The sequence below is a fragment of the Solanum pennellii genome, chromosome 1, assembly GCF_001406875.1.
Source record: "Solanum pennellii chromosome 1, SPENNV200".
In the NCBI taxonomy this organism is placed as follows: domain Eukaryota; kingdom Viridiplantae; phylum Streptophyta; class Magnoliopsida; order Solanales; family Solanaceae; genus Solanum; species Solanum pennellii.
In genome coordinates, this window is record NC_028637.1 from 82,332,141 (window position 1) to 82,349,543 (window position 17,403).

The following is a 17,403-nucleotide window of genomic DNA, read 5'->3' on the forward strand; positions in this document are numbered from 1 at the left end:
ATATATATATATATATATATATATATATATATATATATATATGAGAGAACCCTAAACTCACCCACGTGGCGTCACCACAAACTAAGATTCCCTTTGAATTTATTTTATTTCCAAAACTAGCTTTTTCTTTCATGAAAGTTGTGACTTTTATGAAAATTTGTGACTTTTATGTAGAGTTGTCATTTTTACGAAAAGTTTGTCCTCTTATGAAAGGTTATAACCTTTCCGAAGGGTTGTAACTTCTCCAAGTAGTTATAACCTTTCCGAAAATTTGTGACTTTTGTGAAAAATTATGAATTTTATGAAGAGTTGTCACTTTTATGAACAGTTGTGAGTTTTATGAAAGGTTTTGACCTTTTCGGATGGTTATAACTTTACCAAAGAGTTGTAACCTATATTGTAAGACACAATAATCATTTTTCCACACTACCCTTTATTGTTTATAAATAATAGACTTTCCTCTCCTACCTTTTAAGTTTTACTTAGGTGGTAATTTTAATCAATAGACCTTTAAATTTTTATATTTGAACTTCTATATATATTAACTTAAATTTTGTCATCATCATTTGTAGGCTGCAAATTTTATTCGATAGTAACTTGTGACTTGAAATTGCGAAACGTAATCATAATTGCAGATTCTTTGAATGCAGAACAAGATAAAGAATAAGGACATGCAAAGCGACGAAACTGATTTAAGTGAGGCAAGTCATGAACGGATCGAGATTGTTGGCATTCCGAAATCATGTGAGTAATCCTATAGTTCTGTACTTTCCATTTTTCTTACACTTCGACTACAATTAATTTGATGTGTATGGACAAGTGTAGTATTTTACCTTGATTTATTCACTCCTTCTATTGATTTAAACTGATGGTGTATCGGAAATAACATCCCTTTCCTCCAAGATAAGAGTAGGCTCTATGCCCACACTACTCTTCATATACCTCACCTGTGAGATTACAATGGAATAATCATTTGTATGTGGAATGTTTTTAAATTTAATAATTTAGAATCCCTTTCTGAGAAAACAAATATTGTGAATAAAATTAATATGGTCTAGCATATGATGTTTCGAGTTTTTTACTTACAGATTATTTTAATAGAGCAAACAGAGACATAGCATGTGATTTGTATCACAAATAAGGTTTATAAAATCACTCTGTTTTAATTTAATTATTTTGCGTTCCCTTAATTGCTATAAATTAAGTTGATATAGCATAATTTGGTATAGTCATAATTTAAAGGAGAGGGTTGTCTGCATAGAAGAATGGTTGATATCACCGATAAAATGGACAATCACACCGTGTAAATTATACATGTTCAGATCCGCCTTAAGATTTAAAGTTAAATAAATTTCATGGTTATTGTATTTTAAAATTTTGTAATGTTGTGGAATGTATACAAGTTCGTACTTTTCAATTTTCTTAACAACATTCAAAAGAAAGCATTTGACCCTGGATTTTTAAGCATTACCCTTGAATCATATTTGTTAATTATCTTAAAATTGACCTTATGTATATCGATCCTTCAGACGTTAAAATAACCTTAGGTATAGGTGCTAGGGTATTTTTGTAGTGTGCTTAAGAATGGTATTGGAATGAGTGTATAACTAATGAGTTATGATAAGATTTCTTCTTATCAATTGCTATCTTATTTCTCAAGCCACACCTCAATCCTCCTTTTCTTGATTGGTTGAAAGTATCAAGGAAAGACATGAAAAAACTTTATTAGCTCAACATGCAACTAAGCAAAGAGAAAGAGTAGTAAAGGAAATACGAGTAGTACTCTCATGTCAAAAGGAATCAAGGAAGAAATTCTTCTAATATTGTGGTTACACGTTCAGAATTTCATCATGAGACCTAAGTATGACATTATCTTTGTTAATAAAGATCAGTGGTTATGTATATTAAGGGTGGTTTTATTTTTACTCATGCATATCCATTAAATAACAATCATTGTATTGTTGATAATAATTTTTCTATATATTTGATAATACTTTATAGGAAATATAATTTTCCACATATTAGTTATGCACCCTATAATATTGAATATGTTGTATTTAACTAATACATGTAGTAGAGTTTCTTATTACATCTTACCAAATCGTTCCGAAAAGTTGTTACTCTTTCTAAAAAGTCGTTACTTTCCGAAAAGTCGTTACTTTTCCTAACAGACACAAAAAAGTTGTTATTTTTTTCAAAAGACAAAACTTTCCGGATAAAACGGGTCTGAACAGATTTCGCTGAACAGACACGTTCCTTGCTGAAAATGGCTATAAAAGGAAGTAAATTTTTGATTTTTTTTGAAACACTAAAAATTTTCCTTCTCTGCATTTATTTTTCTCTCAAATAAAAATCAAAGTGTCGATCGACTGAGTCTGTGTGACTTGTTGCTGTTGTGAAGTTCACTGAAGTTAAAGAAATTTGAGGTACCGCTATTTCTTTAACAGGTTTAATCCGTTTTATCTTGGGAGAAATTAATCCATAACCTTGGGTACAGTGAGGGGATTAAATTTCTTAAGGACACACAGTAGTTTCTGTGGACTCGGATTAATTCTTGTATTCTATATTATTTTCTGCTTCATCTTATTTCTGTTTCTGTTTCTGTTTATTAACTTTATAAATACAAGTTATTGTAAGAATAACAATCTTAAGAAATTTAACAGTTTCTGTATTTGAGGTTTCTGGAGATTAAAACCTTTATGGTTTTCTACTCTGCTTGAATTTTTAAAATTCATTCGATTAACGATTAAAAGAACATAAAAACTTTATCGTTAAATCAGAAACAGTTTGTGTAAAAATTTGTTCTTTACTGTTAGTATTTCAAATACTTAACTTATCTGTCATTTGTGACAGAAAAAAAAGACTAATTCAAGTCAAACAAATGCTGGAATAGTAAGTGCTGCAACAACATCGGTTGCACATAATCGTTCAAATGCTGCCTTAGCACCGGCTGAGAAACCTGCAAAGTTTTCTGGAGTCGACTTTAAGAGATGGCAGCAAAAGATGTTCTTCTATCTCACTACGTTGAGTCTGCAGAAGTTCATTAATGAGAATGTTCCTGTTATGTCAGATGAAACTCCGGCTGATGAACGATTCTTGGTAACAGAAGCATGGACACACTCAGATTTTTTGTGTAAAAATTATATTTTGAGTGGTCTGCAAGATGATCTGTACAATGTGTACAGCAATGCCAAAACCTCAAAAGAACTCTGGGATGCTTTAGAAAAGAAGTACAAAACAGAAGATGCCGGAATGAAGAAATTCATTGTGGCAAAATTTCTGGACTATAAGATGATAGACAGTAAGACTGTCGTCACCCAAGTTCAAGAATTGCAGGTCATAATCCATGATCTCCTTGCTGAAGGTATAAATTTATTTAATGCCTATGTTAGAAATATTAAGTTTTCCCTTAATACTCACATAACCTTTAATGTAGGATTGATTGTGAATGATGCTTTTCAAGTGGCTGCAATTATTGAAAAGTTACCTCCATTGTGGAAGGACTTTAAAAACTACTTGAAACACAAACGCAAGGAGATGACTGTTGAAGATCTCATAGTAAGGTTGAGAATCGAAGAGGATAATAAGGCTGCAGAAAAGAGGTCACGTGGTAATTCAGCAATATCTGGAGTAAATTTTGTTGAAGAAGATCCCACAAAATTAAAGAAAAGAAAGAAAGCATCTGGTCCAAAAAGCAATCCTCCTAAGAAGAAATTCAATGGAAACTGCTTTAATTGTGGTAAACATGGTCATAGGGCTAATGAATGCCGGGGTCCTAAGAAGGACAAGAAAAAGAAGGATCAAGCAAACTTGGCTGAATCCAAAGGAGAAATGGACGATCTCTGTGCAATGCTTTCAGAATGTAACTTGGTTGGAAATCCAAGAGAATGGTGGATAGATTCTGGTGCCTCATGCCATGTTTGTGCCAACAAAGAATTATTTTCATCATATACTCCAGCACTTACAGATGAAAAATTGTTTATGGCAAACTCCGCTGTTGCAAAGGTGGAAGGAACTGGCAAAGTCCTATTAAAGATGACATCAGGCAAGGTGGTGACTTTGAATAGGGTCTCATATGTTCCAGAATTGAGAAAGAATTTAGTTTCAATTCCAGTTCTGACCAAGAATGGATTTAAATGTGTATTTGTTTCTGATAAAGTAGTAGTAAGCAAAAATGATATGTATGTAGGAAAAGGCTACCTTAGTGATGGCCTTTTCAAACTCAATGTAATTGCAGTTGATATGAATAAAGATTTTGCTTCTTCTTACTTGCTTGAGTCTAAATGTTTATGGCATGAACGTTTGGGACACGTTAATAACAAAACCTTGCGAAAACTGATTAACTTAAATATTTTGCCAAAATTTGAGTGCAATAAATCAAAATGTCAAATTTGTGTTGAATCTAAGTATGCTAAGCATTCTTATAAATCTGTTGAAAGGAATTCAAATCCTTTAGAATTGATTCACACTGATATTTGTGACATGAAGTCAACACCATCACGTGGTGGGAAAAAGTATTTCATAACTTTTATTGACGATTGCACTAGATATTGTTATGTCTATTTGCTAAATAGTAAGGATGAAGCAATAGATGCATTTAGGCAATATAAAACTGAAGTTGAAAATCAGTTAGATAAAAAGATCAAAATGATCAGAAGTGATAGAGGTGGAGAATATGAATCTCCATTTGCAGAAATATGTTTAGAAAATGGAATAATCCATCAAACTACTGCTCCCTACACTCCTCAGTCTAATGGAATTGCAGAAAGAAAAAACCGAACTTTAAAAGAAATGATGAATGCATTACTTATAAGTTCAGGTTTACCACAGAACTTGTGGGGGGAAGCTATCCTTACAGCAAATCAGATACTTAACAGAGTGCCTCACTCAAAGACAAATGTAATTCCATATGAGAAATGGAAAGGTAGAAAACCCAATTTGAAATATTTCAAAGTGTGGGGGTGTCTAGCCAAAGTCCAAGTTCCTATACCTAAGAGGGTAAAAATAGGACCTAAGACTGTGGATTGTGTATTCATTGGATATGCCACAAACAGTAAGGCATGTCGATTTTTGGTTCATAAGTCCGAACATCCGGATATTCATGATAATACGGTAATGGAATCAGATAGTGCTGAATTTTTTGGACATATCTATCCATATAAAACTAGACTTGAGTCTTCTAGTGGGGGATCTAAACAACCCAGAGAAGAACCAAAAGAGAATGAACAAAATGAAGAAAGTCCAAGACGCAGTAAACGTCAAAAGACATCTACTTCATTTGGATCAGATTTTGTAACATTTCTTCTTGAAAGTGAGCCTCAAACATTCAAGGAAGCAATGTTGTCTAGCGACTCAACCTCTTGGAAGGAGGCTGTTAATAGTGAAATTGAATCAATCTTAAGCAATCATACTTGGGAGTTGGTTGATCTTCCTCCAAGGAACAAACCCTTGGGTTCAAAATGGATCTTTAAAAGGAAGATGAAAGACAATGGAACTATTGACAAATATAAAGCAAGACTTGTTGTCAAAGGTTTTAGACAAAAAAAGGTCTTGATTATTTTGAGACATACTCGCCAGTGACTAGGATTACATCAATTTGGATGTTAATTGCACTAGCTGCAGTATACGGTCTTGAAATTCATCAAATGGATGTGAAAATAGCCTTCTTAAATGGAGAGCTTGAATAAGAAATTTACATCGAACAACCTGAGGATTTTGTAGTTCCTGGTAAAGAAAAGAAAGTATGCAAACTTATTAAGTCACTTTATGGACTAAAACAAGCACCAAAACAATGGCATGCAAAGTTTGATCAAACCATGTTGTCAAATGGATTTAAGATCAATGAATGTGATAAATGTGTTTACATTAAAGATACTCCAAATCAGGAAGTTATTTTATGCCTATATGTAGATGACATGCTTATAATGAGCAAAGACATTTCTAATATAAAAGCTACAAAGCGTATGCTCGCTAGTAAGTTTGATAGATTTAGGAGTTGCTGATGTGAAATTAGGAATTAAAATTCTTAAAACTCCTAACGGTCTAGCATTGTCTTAAACTCATTATATTCAAAAGATACTTGAAAAATTCAAATTTTTGAATTTTAAAAGGACAAAGACTCCAATTGATGTAAACCTTCATCTTGCAAAGAATAAAGGTGAAAGTCAGTCTCAATTGGACTATGCTAGCGTATTGGGAAGCTTAATGTATGTCATGAATTGTACACGACCAGACATAGCTTGCGCTATCAGTAAACTGAGTCGATACACAAGTAATCCTAATCAAAATCATTGGTTGGCAATGAAGAGAGTTTTGGGATACTTAGATGACACTCAAAACTATGCTTTACATTACAACAAATATTCAGTCGTTCTTGAAGGATATAGTGATGCAAATTGGATTACTGGGTCAACTGAAACAAAATCCACAAGTGGATACGTTTTTACTATTGGTGGAGGAGCAATATCTTGGAAATCATCCAAACAAACATGTATAGCTCTCTCTACAATGGAGTCTGAATTCATTGCTTTAGACAAGGTAGGTGAAGAAGCTGAATGGCTCCGGAATATCTTAGAAGATATTCCATTTTGGCCCAAACCAATGGCCCCTATATGCATACATTGTGATAGTCAAGCTGCAATAGGAAGGGCTGGAAGCATTATGTATAACGACAAGTCTCATCACATAAGACGAAGACATAACTCTTTGAGACAACTACTCTCTAGTGGAATTATCACAATTGACTATGTGAAGTCAAAAGATAATGTGTCGGATCCACTTACAGAAGGCCTAAATAGAGAGGGAGTTGAGAAATCATCGACGGGAATGGGACTATGGCCGAGAACAAGTTATCGTGGCGGTAACTCTACCTAGAAGACTGAAGATCCCAAGATCTAGGTTCAAGGAGATAAAACAAAGTCATTGATGACGGTTCAACATTGTCAAGAAAAAAAAATTATTATTATTTTATGGTCCATACTCATGATGAGACAATGTTTAGTAACCAGGATAAAGACATAAGGACTTTTTAATGGTTTCTAAGTTTGATACAGGGAATACCAAATGGTGTATCTATGGGATAACACATTTAGAAATCACCTATGTAAGTGTGAAGTGTGAGCCGTTTCAAGGAGAATCCAATAAGGCCAGTTCTTTAAGCACTTACTATCCAAGATGTGTTCATGGCTGAAACGAACAAAACAATGAGAACTAAGAACAGTTCAAGGGTTAATTGTGTGACATATGTTGTCTAGGTATACACCAAAGCTCGACGGTTCAAAGATATCAAATCTACCGATTGACCGAGTATATCCGATATATGTTCACTACGGAAAGTTTAAAGGGAAACCTAATTATCAAGATGCGATTAACCTTTACCTACAAGACACACAAGTTTTTTCATGCATATGTTTTAATAATATTCTTCCCATTCATGTGGGGGATTGTTGGGGTTTAGCAAGTGTGAATGGGAAAAGAAAAGAGAGAATATGAAAAGTGAGGGAACTACTTTGGAGGGAAAATGAAAAGTCATTTGCAAAGTGCAAAAGAAAAGTCATTTCTCCCATATCGGCAAAAGAAAGGGAAATTGTTGTCCTTATATAAGGAAACACTTCCATTACTTCTTAAAGAGCTAAGATGAAGATGCCCCCTCGCGCCGTCATCGTCGTCGCTCGCTCGACTTCGGATTTGGATTTGGCAAATGATGTGATTGATTGATAAATTTTTTGGACAAAATTTATTTAATCAGTTTTTGTTAAATCAAATAAATCCTGTTAATATTATCTCTTATAAATTTGCGGGTAACGGTAAGATTCTGAAAAGTTGTTACTCTTTCCGAAAAGTCGTTACTTTTCCTAACAGACACAATTTTCCAAAAAGTTGTTATTTTTTACAAAAGACACAACTTTCTGGATAAAACGGGTCTGAACAGATTTCGCTGAACAGACACGTTCTTTGCTGAAAATGGCTATAAAAGGAAGTCAATTTTTGATTTTTTTTGAAACACTAAAAATTTTCCTTCTCTGCATTTATTTTTCTCTCAAATAAAAATCAAAGTGTCGATCGACTGAGTCTGTGTGACTTGTTGCTGTTCTAAAGTTCGCTGAAGTTAAAGAAATTTGAGGTACCGCTATTTCTTTAACAGGTTTAATCCGTTTTATCTTGGGAGAAATTAATCCATAACCTTGGGTACAGTGAGGGGATTAAATTTCTTAAGGACACACAGTATTTTCTGTGGACTCGGATTACTTCTTCTATTTTATGTATTTTCTGCTTCATCTTATTTCTGTTTTTGTTTATTAACCTTATAAATACAGGTTACGATAAGAATAACATCATATAGGTAGGGGTCATTCTACGATGGTACTCATCACAACCAAGCATGTAGACCATTCCTTTCCCTAACATCAACATATACATTCTACTTCAAATCTTAAATACACCTAGATTCTGATATTGCAATTGAGGACTACACATATAACATTCATACTCATGATAATCATCATATCAATTCAATCTACATCTATTGCCCTCAAGGCCATGATCACAACATGTAAAGACAGACAAGAATGTAAACACCACCACCATAAGTGGACCAAACCATACAATATAATTCCCAAAATATATAGACTAGGAATTAGGTTAACTTACCAATACTCCAAGCCATGATCATCATAGACAAATTCTCAACAATTCACAATTAATTGATATAGATAGCAATAGCATTAGACAATACATCACAATCTAATCACAATTCAATTAACATCTAATTAAGATCACTAGGCCCACATTATAGGCTAAATTTAAAGAATAGGAAATCATGGTTTCTTCAATAAATTCCTTAGGAAATTATCATAAAAACAGTAATTCAACATTCATTCATCATTAGAATGACTTAGAAAATCGTTTGACAAGGAACCCATGCCTGAGACCCCTAGTTCTCCAAAGCTTGAGACCCCAAGTTCCTTGAGACATGGCCGCGCGTAGCGGAGGCAGCTCCCAATTTCGCCTCAATAATTATTTCAGGTAGTGAGCCTCGTGACAGTCACGTGACACGGAGTCATGTTGATTTATAGGCGTGCTACGCGGACTGGACTCCAAATCTGGTTCTGCATGTTGTCATGGCAGCTTCCTTAGGCAAGGTTTAGGTCCTCCTCAAGGACACTTAGGGTGGTCCTCGGGGAGTCGTACCTGAACGTTTTTACCCTAAATATTTTTATTAAGACACTAGGGTCACCCTCACTTGTTTTAGACTCCAAACAACACCTAAAGACATGCACAACATACTAGAACACACCAACACGTAAAAGACTAGTTTCCGAATGTCTTGGTCGTCCCTTGACGTTTGAGTACTTAACTCTTTAAAACTAACTTCTAAGGCTAGTCTTCATTATCTTAACAAGTTAGTAACTCATAAAAATCATGTGAGTTTCTCGTTCTTCATCCTATTTCATTTTGAGGGTCGTTACAGATGCAAAACCTAAAATTATAGAAATGAGTCATCTGTAAGAATATTTAGATCATTTGTTGCCACAGATATGTCATATGTTGCTACAGATGGGTGATATATTTCCACAGATGTGGCATATGTTTCTATAGGTGGAAGATATATTCCCACATATGTGGCATATGTTGCTACAGATGGGTGATATGCTGTCACAAATGTATCATATGTTGCTACATATGTGTAATAGGTTGACACAGATGGGCATATGTAGCAACATTTGTGTCACCTGTCGCAATAGATGAATAATCTGTAGCAACATAAGAGTCATCTATAACAACATTTTGAGTGTAATATAATTATAACTGACTGCATCACGAGGAAGGTTACAAAGATCTAGAATATCCTCATATTTGGTAGTTTTGTTTGATCTCAGCCATCTTAATATCCTTGGAGAGGAGATATGTTCTTCTAAATTACTTGATGGGTTAAATGTGGAAGACTTCAACTGCCCAAGCCTATAAAAAAGGAAAACATGTCATAAATCAAATCTTGAATTATTCAATATAATATAAAAAGATTAAGAACATTTAATTTTACCATGAAGTCTCATGGAAAGACAAATAAGTTACTGGTCTTTGCTTCTAAAGGTTTAAACAAGTATTTGAGAGTTATTCAAAAGCTCTCATGACTCTAAGGATGGTTGTTGAAAGTCTCAATATCCTGACAGAAATTCACCCATTTAAGCTCTATGTTGTTGTTGAGATCTTTCCCTAAAAGTATATTATGTGTAAACCAAAGTAAGCACAATGATTCCCCTTGGTGTATCCTCGTGTTCCAACAAATATATTAAGTCAGAATTTTTAAAACTTGTTCCAACAAGGGACATCAAGTCTTGCTCCGCAGTTACTTGTGACTATTCTCTTGCTTCTTCTTTTACGCCTTCTTTCTTCTCCGTGGTTCTTTTTTGACAATGTATTCAGGTAAGGGCTAAGAAAGAGGACGACATTTTAACTTTGAAACTATAGCAAACTCTCTTTTCCAAAGAAGACTAGCATGCCACAATAATTAATCAAATTCTCATCTTTCGGGATATTGAAAAATGAACCTTCTTTGTAGAAGTTCATAGACCATGGTTATTTGAAAACGTGCATTATTATTCTCGGGTAAATCAAGAAAATGACTGAAACAACTATCCCTAAAAATCTTCTAAACCAATTCTCTTAAGGATGGCCCAGAAGGTGTAGAATGGCTTTCCCATATCTGACCTCATAATGCTATCACCAGTATCACTAGGCTGCAGATACAAAGGGAATGTGCTTGCATTGATAATTTTGATCCCATTCATCATCCTCAATTTCATTTTGTTCTTCTTCTTCTTCATGCACAACTAATTCTCTATTTTTTCCTTCTTCTTCCTCAACTACTACTATTTTTTTTTTCCATGTTCTTCTTCCAGTTCTGTTTGTTTTCCCTCTCCCTCAACTACTTTTCTATTTTCTCCTTTATCTTCCTCCTCAACTTCTTCCGCTCTTTCTCCATCATCAACAAATTCATTTTTTCTTTTTCTCTTTCTTCATATTCTTTTTTTGATAAAATTTTGCTTCTACTTGAGAAGAATAAAAAACTTTAGATCCAAGTTCTTCTAAAAAAACGGTATTTTCATTCTTCTTCCTAGGAATTTTAGTCCTTGCCTTCTTCTACATTTTGGTTGTATCAATTTTTCTTTTGACAGGAGCCATTATATTCGTATCTGCAACCACAAAAATAAAATATTTGAATGCCACACATGACCTACAAAAGAAGCTTTTTGAGATACACAACACAGTACATAACAACACAAACAACAAATACGATACAAACAAGGCAAACAAGTACAAGTAAGCATTTTCAACCCCAATTAAATATCACCTTAGAAGATATCAACAATAAACTAGAAATGATGAGGACAACGACGCCTTGTTGTAGAAGAGGATCGGAATAGATTACCATTTATGTTGTACAAAATTTCATAACAACAACCTTAATCTGTGAAGAAATAATGGAACTACAAGAGGAGAAAAAGGAAACAAGAGAAAATAAAATGAAACTTAGTAAAAATAAATTAAATTTGGAATATGAAACGACTTTTATAAAGGAGAGGAGGAGAGCGGAGAGAGGAAAAATGAAGGGTCAATTGTTTTAAAGGAGTTCTAATTTTTTTTTGAACTTTGACAATTCAAAGTGTGGTATATGTTGCCACATATATACATTCTCTTGGGTAACATATCTCCTTTCTGTGACATATGTTATATAGTATAATGTTGCCACATATATCCTTTTTGTGACATATGTTAGCACATTTTTTCTTTCTGTGAAATATGTTGTCACATGTATCCTTTTTATTGATGCACATGTAGATAATTATGTGTTGTTGTTTACAACAGAAGTTATATATGTTGCCACAGACACCACATTTCTTCCTTTCCATCATAATTGACATTTGTTCCAACAAAATAAAAATAATCATAAAAATCATTTATATTAATATCAGCAAATATTAACGCTTCACCAATTGTTTTATACAACTGATTAACAAAAAGATAATTCATAATGGTATGCATAATTATCTATCTAATCAATGGTGATAACCACAACATTTTCATCGAACTTTGCTTTTTCAGATCTAGACCTATGTGGGTCTTCATTTTATTAACATAGTCATTCCGAGCCTTTTAAATCCCATCATATATTATTATAAGTGGGAAGCTCCAAAGTGAAAAGTTGAATTACCATTTTTCCCCTCTACTAAATTAAAACTTTTATAATTTTCATTCAAAATTTTGACCTTTCAAATTTCTCACAAAAATTTTAAAAAAATACAAATGAGTAATTATTCCTTAAAGACAAGAAATTAAAGTAGATGCATGTATCTCTTAAAGTTAAATTTCATCTCTATCTTTTTTATATTTGTTTTAATAGTATTTGACCTTTCAATTTTCCATGTTTCTTTTCATGTTTCTATAATTTTGTTGTATAAATTTAACTTTTCTAAGAAAAACTTTAATTTACTATTTCCTACAATTCTTGTGTGTAGGAACTCTAAAATTTATTTCACTCATTAAATTTTTTTTCTTTCATCTCCCAACTTCTTTTTACATTTTCATTCATATTTTAATATATAAAATTTCTTTGTTTTATTGGTTGGACATAGTTTAATCTTCTCAATAATATTTATTCTGATCAATATTTTCACATTCGGTAAATACTCTATACAGTATATCATAAGGTAGGTTTGTCCAATTATTTCATTTTCCTTGTTTAGTTAGATTTCTCCTCCAAATAGAGTCTCACTTCAGATAAATCTATTCCAATATAATTGATTTAGCTACAAATATTGACCAACACTTTTTGTATTATTGCTAAGATAGCAGCATATTCACTTCTTTAAGTATAATATCTATTTATGAAAATCTCTGTTGCAATAAAATTCAAATTCAGATACAAGTTGATATGTGAATGCCTTTGCATATTTGAACTTTGAAATGTGGACATGGACTATGCTTAGAGCACTCAGGTTTATAGTTGACTGTGTGTTCGTGTAGTTTAGAATGATATGAAATACACGTGCATTGCACGTGTTCGAGAACTAGTAATTTCATAGGAGTGAATCATATCTCATGCGATAGATTTCAGAACTAAGTCCACAAGATTGTAGTTCTAGTCCATCACTCAAAAAATCAGCGTATACAACAATAAAAAGTCCAGAATCTCAGCATGGTATATCATCAATTAGAAAATACAATAACATCACATTCAACAGTCGTAAGAAAAAAAATAATGTGATACTTACAAATTACTACTTCCTTGTTGGACAATACCGATAACATGTCTGACTTCGAATGAGTGAGATTTGTTCTTTCCTTGGTAACATTCAAGAACTGACCAACTGATTCACTTTTTCTGCTAAAAATATCCACTTAAAACAAGGTAATTTGGCAACATTCTAGACAACTTTTGAATATCGGAGGATAATTTTATGTTAGTCCTAGATGAGGGCATTGAATCATACACTTTTATGCACCGTTCCTTCCATGCAACAACTGTCAAGACCCAGTGGAAGTCCTCATTACAATTTGCAGAAACATAAACATCATCTGTCAAGTGTCAAGGCATTCCATAAGCTATACCAAACCCTTTGATAGTGGCAACGATTTTATTCCCATATTCAGGAACAACACTAACATTATCAATGTATGTTTTGAAAAAACAACTAGTAGTGGCATATCGATATTTAGAATGACTTTGTTGCTTCGACTTCTTATGCAAAAAGTAAAAAATGACATCCACACACTACACGGATGCATCTAACAAGTGTATCTCTATATCAATTTATTTGTATATATTCATGTATTGATCAAAACATAAAAGTGGACATGGATTTACCTCATCAGATCATCCCTTATTGTATTGAGAAATTACGTAGAACCAATCTTTATTGTTTGGAAATAAAACTACAAAACAAGTTGGTCAAACTCAAGTTTCGAGCAGTCTTTGTCTCTTCATCAATCGTGTAATTATTATAAAACATTATTTAGTGGACAAGAAGAAGAAATACTAATAATAGTTGAACGACCCTACTTTTTTGCATGATGATTGTAAAGATCGTCGTTTATCAATTATGAGAATGATGACATTAGTTCAGTTGGACCCTCGCCGTCAACGTTAAAACCTTCAAATAGATATTGTCGCTTCACATCACAACTACCGACTTAAATTTTCTTCTCTTCTTTATCGCTTTCGCTATTTCTTTATGCTTCTCCTTTTCCTTTTCCTTCTCCTTATCTTTCTGCTTCTCCTTCTTATTACTCTTCTCCTTCTCCTTCCTTCTCCTTCTCCCCCTTCTCGTCCTTTGCCTTCTTCTTCTTCTTCTTCTCCTTCTTATCAGTAATTATAGATAGTGTTTCGAAAATAGATTTTTTCAACCTCCTACACTTTAAAGGCTGTGAAATCTTCTTGGATCTTTGGACACCAATATTATAAAACATTTTCTTTAAAATATCATTGAGTTTTTTAACACGACTAACAAAATAATCATGTTGTTGCTCACATTCTTCGCATAGACAAAAAGAGCATTTGATGTTAAAAGAGGGATCAACACCAATAAAAGATTGATTTGTTGTCATGGATGAAGCTTCTTGTATCATTTCATCTACAAGTTAAACAAAAAAAGATTGAGAGTTTACAATTCATTATAAAATAATAATAACATTATGTTGCCACAGATATATAGTACTCTCTCCATCTCATTTTATGTGAGGTGGTTTGACTCGGCATATTTTAAGAAAGGAAAGAAGACTTTTAAAACTTATGGTCTAAAATGAATAATAGAAATTTGTGTGGCTATAAATTATTTCATTGAGGGTAAACTGAACATTTTAAAGTTAAATTGTTACTTAATATAGAAATGTGTTATTCTTTTTGGGTCTGACTAAAAAAGAAAGAAAATCATATAAAGTGGGACAAAAGGAGTAAATTATTTTAATAATGAGCAATTTATGTAGGCGTAATACATAAATTTACCCTTTAACTTAGCCTCGTTTCATATTTATACCCTCCAACTTTGAGTGTGCAAAGTAAACATTTAAACTTGTATAAAGTTAACATAGACACATGAGTTCTATGTGACATATTTCATACAGGACACCACGTAGAATTCGAATAGCCATATAGGATGCCACATATGACGTGTGTGTCTATTTGTTCAATTTTATACACGTTGGGTGTGTACTTGTGCATATTCAAAGTTGAAGGGCATAAATGTAAAATGAGGTAAAGATAAAGTGTATATTTATGCATTATATTTTCACAACTTTTGTAATTTTTATGTTTACAAGAAAACAATACAACTTAAAAATTCAAATCGTATGTTTAAACAAAATACTAACTTCTTCTCATACAATTTCGTACCATGCTAAAAGAGCTTATAGTTGTAGGAATCAATACAGCAGCTAGAAGGATAGAAATGACACAATGTATACAGAACCGTCAATATGGGTTAGGCCTGTTGGGCCGTCCTGGCCTAACTTGGGATTTAATAAGGTTGAGCTAAGATTTTTGGATCCCATTTAAGAAAAAAGTTATTTAGCCCGGCCTGAATAAGCATGTAACACTGAAGCGGGAGTTTAGAAACCTAAAAAACAAAATCATGGCAGAAGAAACCCTAGATGATCGTTTCAGTGACTTGCCAGACTCACTTCTACTTCAAATTATCTCCCTTTTGCCAACAGAAGAAGCATTCAGAACATGTATTCTCTCTAAAAGGAGGCAGTATCTCTGGACTTCTCTTGATTCTTTCATTTTCTCTACTAGACGCTTTTGGGGAAGAAACCAAGGATTTCGATCATATGTTGACTGTGTATTGTCTCAATCCACTGCTCCCAAAATTACAAAATATCAGATCCACTACAGTGGCCTGCATAACTACAAGTCTAATATAAGCCAATGGCTTTCTTTTGCTATAAAAAATATGTATAACATGTTGTACTCTATTCTCCTCTTCCTTACATAATGTCCCAAATTTTTTCAAAATTTAGAACCTTTGTGCGAATTTTATCAACAAATCTGGACAAATTACAGAAACTTTTGTACCTTTCTTCTATCCTTTGTCAGCTTTGGAACTGTGTTATTTCCTTTATCTTACCCGGAACTAGAATTTTTATTAGATTTCGTAACAACACTATTTATTTGTTGTGAAGTGCTTACTTTATTGATTTCCCCATTGTTTACTAGTTTCATTGGGATTATTGCACCAGGTTTTATGCATATTGCAGTTCAAAGGAGTGCCAATTCCAGAATTTGAATGCAAACATCTACTGCTGAAGTTGCATTTGGAAAATTTTAGTTTGTATGGGACAACTGACCTTTTGCGAGTTGAGCCTCTTGTGGAGATACTCAATTTAGAAATAGAAAATAAGCCTGTAACTTTCTGGAACTTCTTCTTTTCTTCGTACATCTATTTATTTATGAAGTTTTAACAACCTCTCTTTCCCCTCCCCGCAAATTAAGTATAACTCAAATATATCAATAACAAGTTTTGCTTTTGTCATTGTAAAGCTACACTTTAATATGGTTGGTCTTGTTGCTTTCTTTGTGGCAAAGGCACTCTATGACAAAAGGGATTGTTGCACTATGATTTTTTTATTGCGGATACACATGCCACAAATATTTATGATACGCAATCATTTTCCAAGCACCATGCATGTCGTTAGTTTTGAAATTTTTCTGCACCATTCATACTATGAAAATCATATTTTTTGGCTGGCTTGTATTTAGTCCCGACTATATTCTGTATCTCCAGATTGATGATTCCAGGTGCTATTTTGAAAGAAAATATTTGGTCAAAGGTGATACTATTGATTTGCACTTTTATAATTCAAGCTCTGTGTTTCCCAACCTTAAGAATGTTGCCAAATTGTCATCTCCTCTGGGATGTGCATAAAGGAGCATATCAACTGGGAATATATTAGAAAGCTTTTCAAACTTTCTAACTTTTTGTTGACGAATGCAGTGGTTTTGGAGAAGTTCGTTATCGTTTCAAAAACAGGAAGGTGTGAGATTTGTGGAATCAAATGTGTGTTCGAATTTTTATCGCGATTGGCTAGTAATCTGAGATCCTCTGCTGAGTTTGTGATTACCTATCGAGAGTAAGCTTTCTATAACTAGACTACAATTATTTTTGTCTCAGAATACACGAAATTTTCCCTTATATTAAGTTTTTGATCAACTCAACAGAATTGCTAATCTTAAACTTCTCTGTGTTATTAATTATTGTTATTTTGAAACTTACTGTTGGGGTAGTTTGGTGTAAAGGATAAACACAAACAGTCTTGGGATAAATATTTAGTTGCACTTAATTTAGTGTTTGGTTGGAAAGTTTGGGATAACTTAACCCAAGATTAATGAATACTATCGGGATAAGT

The 17,403-nt window shown here is 33.2% G+C and overlaps 1 long non-coding RNA gene and 1 pseudogene across 1 annotated transcript; one reads left to right on the forward strand and one right to left on the reverse strand.

Moving 5' to 3' along the window:
- Positions 1-8,681: 8,681 nt before the first annotated feature.
- Positions 8,682-11,616, reverse strand: LOC114074487. Its single transcript, XR_003574899.1, has 3 exons — positions 11,354-11,616; positions 10,043-11,195; positions 8,682-9,960 (listed from the first exon to the last, which is right to left on the reverse strand). It is a non-coding gene; the product is annotated as an uncharacterized LOC114074487 (long non-coding RNA).
- A 4,013-nt stretch (positions 11,617-15,629) lies between these two features.
- Positions 15,630-17,131, forward strand: LOC107023939 (annotated as a pseudogene).
- Positions 17,132-17,403: the final 272 nt, after the last annotated feature.